Source organism: Gigantopelta aegis, chromosome 5 (assembly GCF_016097555.1).
Source record: "Gigantopelta aegis isolate Gae_Host chromosome 5, Gae_host_genome, whole genome shotgun sequence".
In the NCBI taxonomy this organism is placed as follows: domain Eukaryota; kingdom Metazoa; phylum Mollusca; class Gastropoda; order Neomphalida; family Peltospiridae; genus Gigantopelta; species Gigantopelta aegis.
In genome coordinates, this window is record NC_054703.1 from 31809872 (window position 1) to 31827517 (window position 17646).

A 17646-nucleotide genomic window follows, 5' to 3' on the forward strand; every position below is an offset into this window, starting at 1 on the left:
TTTTGATGATGTTAGGTACACTGTGATAATCGTAATTAAAATTACCTGGGCGCCGTTTTATGAAGCGATCGTAGCGCTACGATCATGTTATGGGGCATACGGTAGTTAGGCATATAAGGTGATTTTAGCGCTACGACCTTTTCGTAAAACGATGCCCTGTGCCGAATTCCACAAAACGATCTTTAGCGCTAAGATCGCCTTAAGGTAATCATGTACTTTCGGCGATCTTAGCGCTAAGATTGCTTCGTAAAACGGAGTCTAATTCACTGTCTTTCACTATGTTAAGCAACATCGCATCGTCCTGGAAACAGAGGCGGATCCAAGGTGAGAACCAGGGGACCCGTCCCCCCCCCCCTAAATATTTACAAATGTCCCATTTTTCTTGTGTTTTAAAAAATATATATTTGTTTATATTTTATTTATTTATTTGTATTATTTGTATTTTTTTTTTTTTTTGCCCTTTTCACGAATTGGTCCATATATCCGGGGTTTTTTTCCTCGTAGTGTTCGCACACCTCTCCAAATATGTCTTGGATCCGGCCCTGTTGTATTTTTGCATTACACTGAGAGGTCCCAAAGTTAAGATAGTTTTGTGAATTGTTAGGCTTCGTTAACACATCTGTGAATTGCACAAAATATCTGTCGGATTGAATAAGGGTTTTTTTTTTTTTTCAATTATTTTTTAAAATCTAGTGGCGTCGTTAAATAAAACAAACTTTACTTTTTTTTTTTTTTTTTTCGCCCTGGTGTCATAGTGGTTAAGCCATCGATATATTATAAGTAGTTGTACTCCAGATAGCATCTCACCAGGTTAATGTTCAAAGTTCACCTAACTTTGTATGCCACATTAAATAAGAATAAGGGTCTGCTAATACATTTCCTTTATGATGGTTTTAAAAATTAGTTCTTAATTTAATTTTTCTTTTACTTGGTGTAGCGGTTAAGCTACCGTCATTATAGGTAGCTGTATGCCAAATAGCATCTTACCAGGTCAGAGGTCAAAGGTCAAAGTTCACCTAACTTTGAATATCGGGATTAAATAAGACATTGGACGGTTTGTCGCCATAAAATGTTTCTTTCATCTGACCAGTAATTTAATGGGGGGGGGGGGGGGGGGGTGTAGGCGGAGCTAGGGAAGGCAAAGACTTCTACCGCTGTGTCAGAAACTAGACGTTGTTCTGATTTGCTTTAAGGGTGAGGGGTTGTGGCATTGATATCCATGGTGATGCATTTGTAATGTTGACGGACGCATTGCTGTAACATAACGCATGCTGCTATTGTCGTCTCCGGGATTTGGTTATGTGGTTTGCACCCTAAAGATCCACAATGCAATGTAAGATTATTTTAGATATTACAGGTATCCGTGTTACAGTGGCGGATCGAAGGGGGTGGGGGCAGGGATTCGGGCTCCCTCTAAATTTTGCGCCATTTATATTTTCATTTTTTTTTTTTTTTTATGTTGGCGAATCCGAGGAATCCCTTTGGGAACGTTTGTGATCATTGGAGCCCACCCCACCCCACCCCACCCCACCCCACCCCACAGGCATCACGACGCTAACAGCGACAGGCATTATACATGCAGAAGAAATATTTCCCTTGTATACGTACAGAATAATAACTGTATAAAACGATAAACACTTTGCAGCTTAAAATAATACAATTTGTATGATACCAAGTCTTATTACGCAGACATATAAAAAAACCGTGGTATGTGCTATCCTGTCTGGGAAAGTGCATATAAAAGATCATTTTCTAGTAATGAAAAAATGTATTGGGTTTCCTCTCTAAGACGGTGTCAAAATTACCATATCTCCGACATTCAATAGCCGATAATTAATAAATCAATGTGATCTAGTGGTGTCGTTAAACAAAACAAACTTTAACTTTATTACACAAATCTTTGATATCGTGGACACCCCATTATATATTTTAAAAAAGAAAAGAAGTGATATTCATTTTCTATAACATTAGCATTACACACTGAACACATTATTTGTAATCTTACGTTGTTACGTGCCAGAATGCACATTTAAATTGTGAATGCAGATTCTAATCTGACGTATTACCCTTTGTATGTATTAACGCGCCTCCAACTCGCGACTTCTCGCTTGAATGACCCCTTATAACGAATTTCTCGTATCTACGACCATCCGGCTTGAATTGGTGACACCACATACATTGTATGCGAATCTCGCGACTTCTTGTTTGAATGACCCGTTATAACGAACCCTTGGTATCTGAGATCGTCTTGCTTGATTTCGTAGATACACGTGCATTGTATGCGAACAAGAGGGGCACGCCCCGGGGGGAACTGGGGGCAAAGACAATCAAGGGGCTAATCAAGGTATGCCATCTCAGGCACGTAAGAACTCAGAGTGTGGATGGAGAGGGTGGGCGGGTGGGTTTTGGCACAGACCTTGACTTGAGGACGAAAATATAGGGCTTTTAAAATTATTATTATTATTATTATTATTTTATTATATATATTTACTACTACTACTACTACTACTACTACTACTACTGCTATTGCTACTACTACTACTACTACTACTACTATTACTACTACTACTATTATATGTTTTGTTATTTTGTTTTTACTACTACTACTATTATATATATATATATTTTTTTTTTTTACTACTACTACTACTACTGTTACTACTACTACTACTACTACTACTACTACTACTACTACTACTACTACTACTACTACTATTATTATTATTATTATTGGTAGTAGTAGTAGTAGTAGGAGTAGTAATACTTTTGTGTCATACTAAATATTAATAAAGATACAGATGTAGCTTGTGCCCCCACCTCCCTCCGAGATGTTGTACTCCCGCTTTCTACGGGCCTGTATCAAATGATGTTTTTCTCTTGTCAACTAGTGCATCATGACTAGTATATCAAAGACGTTGGTATGTGCTGTTCTGTATTTAGTACGTGATGCACTGAATCACATTTCTGTCTAAAAATTAGTTTCTTGTTTTAAATATGTGGATTTTTTATCTTTTATTATTTTAATTTAAAAAAATGTTTAGGGGGTGGGGGGTGTTTTATTGTTTTGGTGTGTTTTTTTGGTGTGTTTTTTTTTTTTGGGGGGGGGGGGGGGGAAGTGTGTTGGTGGTGGTGATAATGATGGTGTTCCACGTTTAGATGAAATGTTCTAAATTGTCACACTTTTGTACAGTTCGCTGAGAAAGTTTTTACAAAATCCGACGATCTGACATCAGTGTTCTGGCGTGTGCCAAATCGTCATAGCAAGTGGCCGTACTGGGCTTCCATAGACATTATCTCATCCCAACACCGCTGAACATACGGGAATTAAAGTGGCAGACCCTAGTTTGAAACCGGGAAAATAGACACCGAGTTAGGCTAATCTACAAACCGGGAAAATACACACCGAGTTTGGCTAATCTACAAACCGGGAAAATAGACGCCGAGTTTGGCTAATCTACAAACCGGGAAAATAGACACCGAGTTTGGCTAATCTACAAACCGGGAAAATAGACGCCGAGTTTGGCTAATCTACAAACCGGGAAAATAGACACTGAGTTTGGCTACAAACTGGGAAAATAGACAGCGAGTTTGGCTAATCTACAAACCGGGAAAATAGACAGCGAGTTTGGCTAATCTACAAACCGGGAAAATAGACAGCGAGTTTGGCTAATCTACAAACAGGGAAACTAGACAGTGAGTTTGGCTAATCTACAAACCGGGAAAATAGACAGCGAGTTAGGCTAATCTACAAACCGGGAAAATAGACACTGAGTTTGGCTAATCTACAAACCGGGAAAATAGACAGCGAGTTTGGCTAATCTACAAACCGGGAAACTAGACAGCGAGTTTGGCTAATCTACAAACCGGGAAAATAGACAGCGAGTTAGGCTAATCTACAAACCGGGAAAATAGACACCGAGTTTGGCTAATCTACAAACCGGGAAAATAGACACCGAGTTTGGCTAATCTACAAACCTGTGACACTTCTGAATAAAGTGATAACAGAGACAAACGAGTCACTGACGCTGAAACGGGAAAATACCTTCTAAAAATAGACTAGAGTTCGTCTCTATAACCGTTACTTCTCAGAGGTACGTGCGTTTTTAGAATTATGAAAAATGCATTTCGTGGTATTAGAAACACTAGGATCACCACTGACACTTTGGAAAGAAGGAAGGAAATGTTTTATTTAACGACGCACTCAACACATTTTATTTACGGTTATATGGCGTCAGACATATGGTTAAGGACCACACATATATTGAGAGAGGAAACCCGCTGTCGCCACTTCATGGGCTACTCTTTCCGATTAGTAGCAAGGGATATTTTATATGCACCATCCCAAAGGCAGGATAGTACATACCACGGCCTTTGATATGCCAGTCGTGGTGCACTGGCTGGAACGAGCTGACACTTCGGATGCACGGAATTGATAGTGTTGACAATAAAATATAAGTAATATCTAACTTCAATTGTCAAAACAGGCTCTAATTGTGGGGAAACCCCCTCCATCTAGCATAGTGTTTAAAAACTAGGGTCTGTCTCTTTGATATTCTGATCAAGAAACTGTGCAAACCAGAAGTCCGACATATTTTTTAAAGGTCCCTGTACATAATTTTTATGTCAGAGTTTATTACACGGTTAATGGATTTCTCAGCTGTACAATAATAACCCTTTAGTGATAGTTTTCCTGTTTTATTTGTGTATTATTTGGAGAGGTTTGTTATTGTTAACACCTTTGAGAATAAGGTCACGGTTGTTTTTTGTTTTGTGTATACATATGTAGTAATATATCAAAACCATATGGAAGAAAAGAAATCCAGAAAAACAATGGCTGATTCCCCTTGATGTTCAAAATTCCATTTGCCTGTAATACTTCTATGACCTCGGTGGTCTCCGTCTTTGATTGTTTGTCCCATGCCACCCAGTATCACATGCATTGTATATCAAAGGTCGTGGTATGTGCTGTCCTGTCTGGGGAAACTACATAGAAAAGATTTTTGAAAATATGTAGTCGGTTTATTTTTGAAGACTACGTATCGCCATTGCCTAATGTTTGACGTTTGATAGCCGAAGATGCTCTAGTGGTGTATTTAAACGAAACAACCTTTAACTAACATTTACACTTGTGCAAGTTTGAAAAGCAAAACCAAACACACAAAAAATACCCTTCCCAGATAAAATAATTGGTACGCGTGTGTCAATTCGAATAAAAGAAAATCAGTTTAGATACAAACGAAATATCTGTAACATATAGAGTTCTCACAACAACCACCAATGCGTATTATATTAATATTTATAGGAGTTTGCCCATAATCTAAGATAGAGGAGCAAGTAATCACCTTCCATAATTTAGTTCTTCATTTCAACCTCTGATTAGGACGACTAAAAGCATCTTCTATATATTCGTGGGAAACGTCATTATATGTACTCCCAGTTGTTAAAATGCTCTATTCATGTGAAATTTATGTCGTTAAAATGCTCTATTCGTGGGAAATATCAGTCGTTAAAATGCTCTATTCGTGGAAAACTTCTGTCGTTAAAATGCTCTATTCATGGAAAACTTCTATTCATGTGAAATTTTTGTCGTTAAAATGCTCTATTCATGGACATATATTCGTGGGAAACGTCATAATATGTACTCCCAGTTGTTAAAATGCTCTATTCATGTGAAATTTCTGTCGTTAAAATGCTCTATTCATGGACAGATCTCAGTCGTTAAAATGCTATATTCGTAAAAAAAAAATCAGTCGTTAAAATGCTCTATTCGTAGGAAACATCAGCCGTTAAAATGCTCTATTCGTGGGAAACATATTAACACTAACAGCAAATTGAGGACAGATTCTTTTTGGAGGAATTCGACGATTAGACAACTACTGGGTTTACGTGCTTATATCCACGTGAGGTCCAAGCATGCTCGTCATGGGTAAAGACTGACATAGGTAAGGAACCTACCGAGGACCTATATTATACATCAGTCAGTCTGTTCTCAGAGGGACTTTGTAATTAAAATACGAAGGGCGGTCTCCTGAATTCCATATCTTACACACCGTTTTAACAGAATAGACATGGAGGCTTTTTAATTAATATGACAATATACCTGGCCCCTGGGCACTGCACTGCAGCACACGCCATAGTGACATCATAGCTTACGATAGCTTTACGATTTCGTAGGCTAAGATTGTTTCCAAAATATGAGCTCAGGCAGAAAGGGTCGAGTTAAAATATAGACCGAGATTTAAGAGAGAGAGAGAAAAAAAAAGAGAATAAGAAAAAAGGAAAAAGAAAAGAAAAAGGAAAGTGTAGTTGTGCTTCCAAACTCTAGCTCGCACCTAGTCGAAAATGAATAGAAGGCAGTGGTGTAGACGGGGAGGGGGAGGGGAGGGGGTCACTGGGGCATGCCCCACCCCAATCAAATCTTTTTCTTTTTAACGGTCTTAAATTTTATTAAAATCATAAATACAAACATACATAGTGGGTTGGCCCCCAATATGGGTTGCTCCACCCCCTCCAGTATAAACCCTGGCTACGCCAGTGTCAGGGGGTGCAGTACAGGGGGTGAAATAATTATGTCACAGTACTAATAGGTTTTATAAAAGTAGACAAAAGGTGATATTTAAACTACAAAAGAAGAGGTGCGTGGGTGAGATGGGCAAACGCACCATCCCCTCTACTAGGTACAGTTGTGAAAGTAGCAACATTCCAATATATATATATATATATATATATATATATATATATATATATATATATATATATATACATACTGATTGACAAAAGAAACGCACATAGCATTTAGGCTTTTTTTAAATTTATTTTTAAATTGTTCAGTTTGAAACACATTAGTTTTTGTCTCTGTTAAAATTGTACTTTTTCAGTGGCGGGACGTAGCCCAGTGGTACAGCGCTCGCTTGATGCGTGGTCGGTTTGGGATCGATCCCCGTCGGTGGGCCCATTGGGCTATCTCCCGTTTCAGCCAGTGTACCGCGACGTGCGCTACAACAGCTTGTTCTGAATGTTCACGTAAAACCATATGACCTGACCTTCTCCACGACTTGTATATCAAAGGCCGTGGTATGTTATATCCTGTCTATTGGGTGGTGCATATAAAAGATCCCTTGCTACTAATGAAAACAAATTAACGGGGTTTTCTATCTCAGACTATACGTCAGAATTACCAAAAATTTGAGACCAAATAGCAGACGATTAATAAATCAATCTGCTCTAGTGGTATCGTTACGCAAAACAAACTTTTTAACTTTCAGTTTCAATCTCATTAGTTTTTGTTTCTGTTAAAACTGTCAAGTTCTTGTGAAAATTTATTTGAATATTCCCGCTTCTTTTTTTAAAATAAATATTTGGTATATATAAATATAAGTATGGAACATGCTAGATATAACTAGAATTCATAACCAATGTATCCCAAGTTCATAGAAATACTTATTTTTATATTATAGCCTTATATTTCTATCTGTAACTAATACGTTACAAAATAATGAAAGAGTATGCCTATATACAAAGAGTATCCTGTTTATAATCTTGTTCACTATATGTATATATTTTATCTTGTTTTACGCTAAGGTCATACTACCAACTGTCACGACGGAATTGGTCAACTCGCCGACCTTTCCACTTCTACGATTGTCCAGTTGCTAGTCTGAACATTCTTACAACTGGATTCTTGTCGTATACAACTCCTACGACCGATTAGTTGTTAATTTCAGTGCACCAGTCATAAGTTGCGAGTTTGGGAAATTACAACACCACAATTGTCGAGTTGACCAACTCCGTCGTGACAGTTGACACTAGCATTAGGAGAGGCTTACGGCTCTGAACTACTGACTATAGTTAATATGTGCGTTTTTGGCCATTTTAACAGCTTTAACATTTTAGCTATGTTTAGTTTTTTTGGTTGTGTTTGTTTGTGTTTGTGTGGTTGTTTGTGTTTGTTTGGTTGTTTGTTTCGTTTTGTTTGTTTTGTTAGCTGTGAGAATATATTCGAAAATCCTTAGTTCGGGTTATTAAAAACTTGTAGTATTAGATCAGACTGATGTGTGTGTGTGCAAATGCGGTTTTGCTAAAAATAAATTTTTAAAATATTTTTGTTTTCTTGTCTGTGAAATAATTTCCACTGATTTATTTTAGCGACGTCAATCTCTCGTCACGGGACTGCGGGCACCTGCAGCTCACCTGAGTGACATAACTGAGTGGATAGAGCGCTCACCTGAGTGATGTAGTGGATAGAGCGCTCACCTGAGTGATGTAGTAGATAGATCGCTCACCTGAGTGCTGTAGTGGATAGATCGCTCACCTGAGTGATGTAGTGGATAGAGCGCTCACCTGAGTGATATAGTGGATAGAGCGCTCACCTGAGTGATGTAGTGGATAGAGCGCTCACCTGAGTGATGTAACTCAGTGGATAGAGCGCTTACCTGAGTGATGTAGTGGATAGAGCGCTCGGCTGCTATGCCATATTTCGTATGATAGATCTCCATTACCCAACATTTGCCCCATTCTAATCTGTGTCTCTCGACGACTGCACCAGTCTCGCCTAGAATAGCTGGCTGGGTTCTATTTGATAGGAACAGCCAAGTTGGCCGTGACATGTTTACCGTTATTCTGTAAACCAGGTGCTAAATTAATCAAGTCCTTGTTCAACACAAACAGTCGGAGTTTTTTTTAATGTTGTTAGACAAATATTCCTCTCCTTATAAAAAATTAAAAAAAAAAATTAAATAAATAAAAGAGAGAAGAAAAAGAAATACAAGAAAAAATAACCTAGCAATTTATTCATTTTGGTCACGTGAGTGTTGAACTAATCATGAACATGAACATGAACTGTCTGTATGTCTGTCTATCCATCTATGTATCTGTTTGTATGCTTGGTCTGTAGTCTTGTCGTCCTGTCTGCCTATCTATCTGTCTGTCTGCTTATCTCTGTCCGTCTGTCTGTCTGTCTCTCTCTCTGTCTGTCTGTCTGTCTGTCTGTCTCTCTCTCTCTCTCTCTCTCTGTCTCTCTCTCTCTCTCTCTCTCTCTCTCTCTCTCTCTCTCTCTCTCTCTCTCTCTCTCTCTCTCTTTCTGTGTGTGTGTGCATGTGTATGTATAGGCCCCACGACTGGCATATCAAAGGCCAAGATAGCTGATGTATTGTCTATGGGAACGTGCATACAAAAAAATCCTTTACTGCTGACGAAAGGTGTAGCGGCTTTCCCCTATGACTACGTGTCAAAAGTAAGCCAAACGTTGACATCTAATAGCAATTAATTAATAAATTAATGTGCTCTAGTGGTGTCATTTACTTTAACTTGTCTTTCTCGCCAGACGATCGATGCTACGATCCACTGCACCACTGAGCTACATCTGCATTTTCCCCTCCCCCACAGCCACCCCCTTTCTTCCACAGCAGCGGGTCTCTGTATACTATGGGATCGGTAATGAAGGTTCCACTAGTCCAAATTTTTCCCGTTAATGATAATGTTAACATTTTTTGACGTAAGTAGTCAGGAGTGGATTAGTATGAACTGGGGGTGGGGGGGGGGGGGGGGAAGGTGGCGTAATATGAAAGTTATGTAGTTCAGGGACGTTGATAAACAAGACTGTGTATCAGACACGGCGGACCCATGTTACTACGTTACTGTAGGACACTAATATTATTAAGATATTTACCTGATCTGGCTTTGGTGTTCGGAAAATGCTGGGGCAAGACATAGCCCAGTGGTAAAGCGCTCGCTTGAAGCGCGGTCGGTGTGGGATCGATCCCCTTCGGTGGACTCATTGGGCTACTTATCGCCCCAACCAGTGCACCACGTTTGGTATATCAAAGGCTGTGGTATGTGCTGTCCTGTCTGTGGGATGGTGCATATAAAAGATCCCTTGCTGCTAATCGAAAAGAGTAGCCCATGAAGTGACGACAGCGGGTTTCCTCCCTCAATATCTGTGTGATCCTTAACCATATGTCCGACGCCATAAAAACGTAAATGAAATGTGTTGAGCGCGTTATTAAATAAAACATTTCTTTCTTTCTTTCTTTCGGAAAGTGCTGAACAAGATGTTTCGAAAATGCAATTTCCTGTATTCTAAAAGCAAAAATCATCATCACAGAAATTGGTAAAATGTCAGTAATAATTGTTTTATTATTATTATTCATAATTATTGAGGATGGGGTGGGCCAAAGTCCCCCCTCCAACCCCCTGTTCCGCCGTGCTTGCTTATCTTATATAAAAGAAATTACTCTCTCTCTCTCTCTCTCTCTCTCTCTCTCTCTCTCTCTCTCTCTCTCTCTCTCTCTCTCTCTCTCTCTCTCTCTCTCTCTCTCGGGGGGGGGGGGGGGGGGGGGGGGGGGGGGGGGAGTGTTTTGGGGTCCCACCTAAATCCGCACCCATGTGTATCAACACTCCAAAACAGTATACTCCTAATAAATATTTAGAAAGATATACAACATTTAAAAACTTAAAATTAAAATTGAATTAATAATAAATAAATAAATAAATAAATAAATAGATCAATAAATTCAAAAAAGTAAATTAAAAGTATATAAATAAATAAATAAATAAATAAATAAATAAATAAATAAATAATAAATATACAAATATACAAATATGTATTGAAATAAAAATAAATTGGGAGTCACATGGCATTTAAAATATTTATATAATGTTTTATTTATAACAAAAGAACTATGCCACATAAAACTAGCTCCTGCTTTGATAAGCCTTCTGTAAAAGTACAACTTACCTAGAAACTATAATAGCGTCTGCTACAAATAAAGTCATCATCGATTGGTTTACTGCGTCCTTTGCATGTATGGCTAAACACGGGGAGATCCCTTATGACGTCAGGACTGTCTCATTTAATGATTAGGGGGGAAAGGTTGTAATGTAGTTAGAATGGGTTGGTTCAAGAAGTACGTCAGAGTAGTAACTTGACAGATGCTAAAATAATAAATATTGTTTTATTTTTAAAAGACGAAAATATTAAATTAATTTTTAAATACAAAAGTATAGTAAGAATGTTTTCCCTTATTATTATTTATATTGTTTCGTTACTCAGTGGTATCGGATGTAGATGCAAGGTTTTTCTATGGAAGAATACAATTTAAAAATAAGTCACTTACATTATTCAAAAATACACTAACATGCTATTTATATATACCATGTATATACATGTAGATAATCTTTCTCGTAAACACGCAGATAATCGAAATAACACATCTCTCACACTAAACAGAAAACAAATCCATACAGTCAGCCGTAAAACAGGGGTCACTGACCTCGATGGTGTTTTGGTAAAACCATCAGACTTAAAGCTGGTAGGTGCCGGGTTCGCAGCCCAGTACCGGCTCCCACACAGAGTGAGCTTTAACAACTCATTGGCTACTATCACTACATCGACCATTATCTCACTAACAACTATCAACTAACCAGGAATGGATGGATGGATGGATGGATGAATGAATGAATGAATGAATGAACAAATTAATTAATGAACGTTTAGCGACACCCCAGCACAAGTAGGCTATATGGAATATCAACTAACCAATAACCCACTGTACTAGACAGACAGCTCAGGAAGTTGACGTATGTGCCCAGACAGCGTGCTTGAATCTTAATCGGCTAGAAGAACAAAAATAAGTATACACAAACAACAACACAGAGAGGCTGTATTTAGCTCAGTCGGTAAAGCATTCGTCTGGGTGATTTAATGGTGGGATCGATCCCCATCAATGGACCCATTAACTGTTGGTTTCTTGATCCTCATCTTCCCCCAACCCCCCCCCCCCCCCAAACCCCGCTTCTTGTCTCAGTCAGTGTGCACCGTGACTGGTATATCAAAACCCGTGGTATGTGTTTCCCGTCGGTAGGAGAGTGCATATAAAAGATGTCTTGCAACTATTGAGAAAATGTAGGGTTTTTTGTTTTTTCTGAAGAACACGTCATAATTACAAAACGTTTGACATCCAAATTCTGCTCCAGTGGCGTCGTTAAACAAAACACACTTTAATAGTAAAGCGGTGATATTGTCGGGACACGTCGAAGTCCAGAAAAGATTCGGGCCAACAGCAACCGGGGAGGGGGAGGGGATCTGTGACCCCACTTGAAGACAAAATTTACGTTTTTTTGTGTCGTACTTTATATATAAATAATAATAAAAATCTGGCTTGTGGCACCCCACTTGAAACTGTGGCCCCCGTACTTGTGATTATAACCGCCCGACCCCCTCCCACTCCAGATATCAATGGCATCTCCCCTTGGGACCGAGCCTGGGTATCCAGCTAACACTTTTCTTTGGGTGCGGTGTGAATTTGCACTACAACCATGACCCCTTTCCTTTCGCCCCATCCCTACCACGGCTGCACCCGCTGGCGTAGGAAGCGTCGCCCCATCCCTACCACGGCTGCACCCGCTGGCGTAGGAAGCGTCGCCCCATCCCTACCACGGCTGCACCCGCTGACGTAGGAAGCGTCGCCCCATCCCTACCACGGCTGCACCCGCCGGCGTAGGAAGCGTCGCCCCATCCCTACCACGGCTGCACCCGCCGGCGTAGGAAGCGTCGCCCCATCCCTACCACGGCTGCACCCGCTGACGTAGGAAACGTCGCCCCCCCCCCCATCTCTGATATTTTGCTTTATATTTGCTGTAAATATGAAAGTGTCCCCCCCCTCCGCACTTTTTGGCACCTTCCTACGCCACTGCACCCCTCGACGAAAACTGATAGCGTCTAACCACAATGCACCTAAAGATACTGTACAATTTGGTCAATTTCTGTGCACGAGATTCCACAAATATAATTTGTTAGATTATGTAGTTAATGAGGAGAAACATTCCGCACAGAATCCAGGGCGGTATGCATATATAGTCCAGAGGTAGAGCGCTCGCATACGGTTGTGTGGGTCGGATGATCAATCGCCGTCTGTGAGTAATTGTTTTTCCCGTTCCAACCATTGCTCCCTGACTGGTATATCAAACGCCACTTTTGAGCAGCAGTGGGTTTACGGGAAAGCAGTCATAGATTAAAACGTGCTGGGGTGTGTCTAGGGCTGTACGTTGTCTAGGATTAGAGGGAAGAAGGCGGAACAAAAAAATAGGATTTTTTATTTAAAAAAAAAAAATAATAATAATAAAAAAAAATTAAAAAAATAATAATAATAATAAATTAAAACATTAATTATAATAAAATATAAAGTTAAATGTTTAGTAAATATCTCTAAGATTATATGTCAAAATTACCAAATATTTAACATCCAATAGCCGATGATTAATAAATCAATGTGCTCTAGTGGTGTCGTTGAACAAAACAAATGTATTTTAGTGTTAAGATCTGTAACAAGGAAAATCTAATTTTTTTATTATCATCGTCATATTTGTGATTGTAACTGTAACGAATTATTCGATTCAATCATACAGATATTAACACTAAAATACATTTGTTTTGTTTAACGACACCACTAGAACACATTAATTTACAAATCATCGGCTATTGGATGTCAAACGTTTGGTAATTCTGATACAGTCTTTAGAGAAAAGTCATTACATTTTTCCAATAGCAGCAATGAATCTTTTATATGCATTTTCCCAATTAAAAATTAAAGTTTATTTAATTAAAGTTTGTTTTGTTTAACGACACCACTAGAACACATTGATTATTAGTCATCGGGTATTGGATGTCAGACATTTTGGTAAATCTTCTGAAATTACACCTGCACATAAGCGTTAATTAATACAATTACTGTCTGTTCAGAATAGAAAACAACTTTGTAACCTTGGACAATATTTTAAATGTGCATTACATTTAAGATCGCAACATGTACGAGCTCGTATAACTGTCCTCCTCCAAATATACATCCACTTGTTTATGTTTATGCTGATGATTATTGTGACGGTACATGCTCTTAATTTCTTTTCGCCTGTGGCGTTATTAATTGTGTTAGAGGGCCGTGTGCAGTCCAATAAGCACTTAAGCCTAGATGGGCAACTTGTTACGTAATACCTCCGCGCGACCGTACACACTTAGCGTGGTGCGGAGGCCATGAGGCGAGTAGTTACGTAATACCTCTGCGAGTGCGGTTTTTACAACCGTGATTTGGCGACGATGGCGACAGCCAGACTGACTATCAGAGAAAAATTATACCGACTCGGGGAGAGGTGGAATATCAGATGATAAGATTCGGTGCCGCCTTGTACCCCCAGGCGATATTCTGATTTTTAATAAATAGCTAGTTTTTTTTAGATATCGGAGAGAAGCAAAAAGGACAGAACAAGGAAGGCTTCCCGGGAACGTTGTCCGTTTGGACTTTGGTAAATATTTTATTTCTGCTCTGTTGTATAACCTTGATGTGATTGATGTGACTTTTAAATATTTTAATACTGTATTATACCAATATTCTTTAGACAGTGTCTTCGGTCATCTGACGAAGTAAATCGTAGACTTTTTGTTCTAACATTATACGAGTATTTGGTAATATAAAGCTTAGCCGGTCATCCTAGAAGACAAGGTTACTGAATGAGTAGTTAAGGGTTAATTAAAAATTAACCAGTTAGGAATAGTGTGGTAATTCCTTTATTAATTAAGTTCTCCTGGCAGCGTTTCTCAATTATTACACGTTACTGAACGAGTAGTAAGGGTTAATTAAAAATTAACCAGTTAGGAATAGAGTGGTAATTCCTTTATTAATTAACTTCTCCTAGAAGCGTTTCTCAATTATCACACGTGAGGGTGTTGTGTCACGGTGAAGTGATTCGCATATTGTGTAACCTAGACACCTAGAGATTAACTAATTAAGTGATCAGTTCTGGGTTGTTATTATTGTTGTTATTAATTAACTACTGCGGCTGTACATTTGTCAGCGTAGGTTAATACAGATTCCAATGTGTATTGTGTTTTTGTTGTGTTTTCTAGTGAACTAAACGTGCTATATAATATATACTTTATATAAGATCGTATCTCTGATCATACCTAGACGAGCCAAAGCGGTTTTGAACCGCCCGTTACAGAGAGATCTAATAGATATACAGTTAGGAGAGATATTTGGACAATCGTGTTTTATTCAGTTACGGGTATTATAGAATCCCCGTGACAATTATTTATATATGTTTTATAATATTGTATATAATTGTATGCTTATTAGCCACACGGCTTAAAGTAAACAAATTACTACGAGACGGGGGGTGGGGTGGGGGGGGGTGGATGGGGGCAATTGGGGGTAAAACGATAGAGAAATTCGTGCAAAATGAGCTGGCCATAACCATGTTTTACCAAATATTTCCATCATTCTACCCACAATATTAGTTGTAATCCATGTAAAAATACGTAGTGATTCGTTCACAACCCTATATAGCTGTTTGGCAGTAACGCTAATATGAATAAATGTTGTTATCCAGATTCGGGCATTTTCTTTTAATTTGGGCAAAAATCAGCCTGCCCCCCCCCCCTTACAAAAAATGTGAGCGCGACGCCTATGCACCTGTATTTCAGCGGCATATATTTAGTTCTTAGAACAGTGGACATACAAACAAAACGTGGGATTTATCTTAGAACAGTGGACATACAAACAAAACGTGGGATTTATCATCACATATATCAAGGCAAAAGGGACAATTTGCTGGCAAGTTATGTCTGTATCTGTTTCTATGAGGATTAACATCAAGACTAACCAAGTCTATATGCATAGTCTACAAGTAAATAGTCATCATCAAAAATGTTGCTTGATGCCAATATTCTAAACATATATGTACACTGTACAGCTAACATATACTTTGACTGATGAATATACATCGAAAAACTAAAATTAATAAATCAGGCTCCCATGGAAAATAGTAATAGTCCATGAGTCGAGACCCAAAATTCGACCAATTGGTACCATCCGAGGACATCAAACTTAACTATACTAGGGCCGAATTTACGAAGCCTGTTTTTGTTGTTGTTCTTGAATGCAGGTGTTTAAGCATTGTAAATGTATGTAATTACACGCGTGTAAGACATAAACAGGTGTTTAAGCATTGTAAATGTATGTAGTTACACGCGTGTGAGACATAAACAGGTGTTTAAGCATTGTAAATGTATGTAGTTACACGCGTGTAAGACATAAACTGGGTATATGAATTCGGCCCTAGATATCCACACCCACCAACCCCCCTTCCCCGTCCCCACCACAGGCTCTTTGTACGGACCTGTTTCCTTCGGCTCTAGGATATATTAGAGCTATAGGACGATGAACCTGCACGGCATATTGATTATTTATTAATGACATCGTGAATAACCTATATTGGTGATTGTGTGGGCACACGTACACAACAGACGACTTGTTCAGAATCGTCCAGCCGTTACGATTCAGCCGCTATGATTCAGGCGTTACTATTCTCATTGCGACACTATCACCGAGAATTTGGGCGGGACGTAGTCCAGTGGTGAAGCGCCCTTGCTACTAATGGAAAATGTAACGAATTTGGGCTGTATCTATTTCCAGCCAGTGCACCACGACTGGTATATCTAAGGCCGCGGTATGTGCTATCCTTGCTACTAATGGAAAATGTAACGAATTTGGGCTGTTTCTATTTCCAGCCATTGCACCACGACTGGTATATCTAAGGCCGCGATATGTGCTATCCTTGCTACTAATGGAAAATGTAACGAATTTGGGCTGTTTCTATTTCCAGCCAGTGCACCACGACTGGTATATCTAAGGTCGTGGTATGTGCTATCCTTGCTACTAATGGCAAAAATGTAACGGATTTTTTATCTAAGACTTTGTTAGAAGGAAGGAAGGAAATGTTTTATTTAACGACGCACTCAGTACATTTTATTTCCGGTTATATGGCGTCGGACATATGGTTAAGGACCACACAGATATTGAGAGAGGAAACCCGCTGTCGCCACTTCATGGGCTACTCTTTTCGATTAGCAACAAGGGATCTTTTATATGCACCATCCAACAGACAGGTTAAACATACCACGGCCTTTGATATGCCAGTCGTGGTGCACTGGCTGGAGCGAGAAATAGCCCAATGGGCCCACCGATGGACATCAAGCGAGCGCTCTACCACTGGGCTACGTCCCGCCCCGAATATGTTAGATTTACCAAATGTTTGACATCCAAATATGCTCTAGTGGTATCGTTAATGAAAACAAACGTTTTAACTCACCGTGAATTTAGGCCGGATGTAGCCCAGTGGTAAAGCGCCCTTGCTACTAAAGGAAAATGTAACGAGTTTCCTCTCCCAGACTATATGTGAAAATTACCAAATGTTTAACATCCAATAGCTGATAATAAATAAATCGATGTGCTCTAGTGGTGGCGTTAAAATAAACAATCTTTAACTTAACCATCACCTAGAATTTAGACAACACACGACAGGTAATTGATACATTATAAAGTCCTGTTATAGAAGATTTTAAAAGAGGGGTGCATCCTGTTGCAGGAATTCGAAAATTGCTAAATGATATTGCGCTAAAGTCCAATAAAGAATAATAGTATTTATTGAAAAAAGAAGACACAAACAAAGAGACAGAGAAAACCCCCAAAGAAACAGAAAATAACAACAGAAGAGAAGAAAGACCCCCCAAAAACAACAACAACCAACAACAACCAACAACCCCCCCCCCCCCCACACGCACATACACTATATATATATATATATATATATATATAT